General features: G+C 44.0%; 1 long non-coding RNA gene across 1 annotated transcript in view; it reads right to left on the reverse strand.

Moving 5' to 3' along the window:
* The window catches only part of LOC125482629, a 3,287-nt gene extending 2,676 nt beyond the window's left edge, over positions 1-611 (reverse strand). The window contains exon 1 of the long non-coding RNA XR_007261703.1: positions 122-611. This is a non-coding gene — a long non-coding RNA (uncharacterized LOC125482629). The remainder of the gene's footprint in view (positions 1-121) is intronic.
* Between the last annotated feature and the right edge of the window lie 1,111 nt (positions 612-1,722).

Genomic DNA, 1,722 nt, shown 5'->3' on the forward strand with positions numbered 1-1,722 from the left:
GCGGCGCTCCCTCAGTATTGACCCTCCGACAGTGCGGCGCTCCCTCAGTACTGACCCTCCGACATCGCGGCGCTCCCTCAGTACTGACCCTCCGACAGTGCGGCGCTCCCTCAGTACTCACCCTCCGACAGTGCGGCGCTCCCTCATTACCGACCCTCCGACAGTGCAGTTAAAACTCGAGTGAATTTGGGAATGTTTGCGTATTAGCGTCCTTGGAGATTACCTGAAGAAAAAGTGGATTTAGAGATCTTGTGCAAAGAATTAAATTGAATTGGGAAGTGTGCATCAGGACGGATGAGAATTAGGGATTGTGTGTAAAAAGGGTGGGCAATTAGGGAGCTTGTTGGAAGACGGAGAAGAGCTGGGGAGTGTGTGTAAAAAGGGAATGGAGTTCGAGAGTGTGTATAAAGAGGGGCCAGTGTTTGGGAGCATGTGTAAAGAGGGTGGTGAATTTGGGAGTCTGTATAAAGAGGGTGTGGGATTAGGGAGCGTGTGTAAAGAGGGACCAGAGTTAGGGAGTGTGATTAAAGCGGTAACAGGGAGACTGTGTGAAGAAGTCGCAGAATTGGGGAGTACGTGTAAAAAGGGAAGAGAGTTAGAGAGTGCGAATAAAGAGGGAGCAGAGTTAGGGAGCATTTGGAAAGAGGGTGGGGATTAGGGAGCGTGTGTGAAGAGGGCGCAGAGTTAGGTCGTGTGCGCAAAGATGGAGCAGAGTTAGGGAGTGTGTGTAAAGTGGTAACAGTGTTAGGGAGAGTGTGTAAAAGCAGAGTTAGAGAGTGTGTATAAATAGGGAACACAGTTGGGGAGGTGTATAAAGAAGCTGGGATTTAGGGAGCGTGTGGAAAGAAGGAATTGAATTGGAAGGTGTGTATGACAAGACAGTGATTTACAGAGTATGTGTGAAGAGTGAGGAGTTTAAGGAATGTGTGTAAAGAAAAAGTTTGTGTAAAAAGGGTAGGAATTTATTTTATTCAGTCACAAGATGTGGGCATCTCTGGCTAGGCCAGCAGTTATTGCCCGGCCCTTAATACCCAGAGGGCAGTTAATTGTTAGCCGATATTGCAATGCAGAGTTGACACATCCCCAATAATTAAAACTGAAACACCCAGAGAGTACCGTATGCCCTATAACCTGTTTAAAGGAGTGTGAGAAGGGGTATAATCTGTTTTATCAGCTAATCCTACTGGTTAAGTAAGGTAAACCCCTGGCACTCACTTTACAATCAACAAGTTACAATTTATTTATCCAACTCTAACAGTGAGAAAATTAACTAAATTATTAACAAACTGAATAAACCCCTTCTAACTCCTAACTATTCCGGAATAAAATAAGATGCTAATGGTGTGCTGTTCCAATAAATACAAGTCCCACTTATATAAAATTTTTAAAAACACACAGACTTTAGTGTCTTGAAATTACAGTTACTTGTCTTCCGGAATGTTCTGTGCCTTCTCCGTCGAATGTTCTGTCAGGAATATTAACTAGTTGTGCCATAGGTACCTTTGATTTAGATGGTGCTTTCTCTAAAACTTAGAGAAGACTGTGAGAGCCAACGATTCTCTCTTAGGGCTGAGAGACGTTAACTCTTGCAGATGGCAGTTTACTCTCCTATCTTTGTCCGACTGCCCCTACTTTTAAACCCCACATCAATATTCAACGTTTGATGTTTCGCCCGTAGGTGTTTAATGTTTACCCACAAATCCAAATCAATATTCCTTACAA

The sequence above is a fragment of the Rhincodon typus genome, unplaced genomic scaffold, assembly GCF_021869965.1.
Source record: "Rhincodon typus isolate 14 unplaced genomic scaffold, sRhiTyp1.1 hic_rhity00013982, whole genome shotgun sequence".
NCBI lineage: Eukaryota > Metazoa > Chordata > Chondrichthyes > Orectolobiformes > Rhincodontidae > Rhincodon > Rhincodon typus.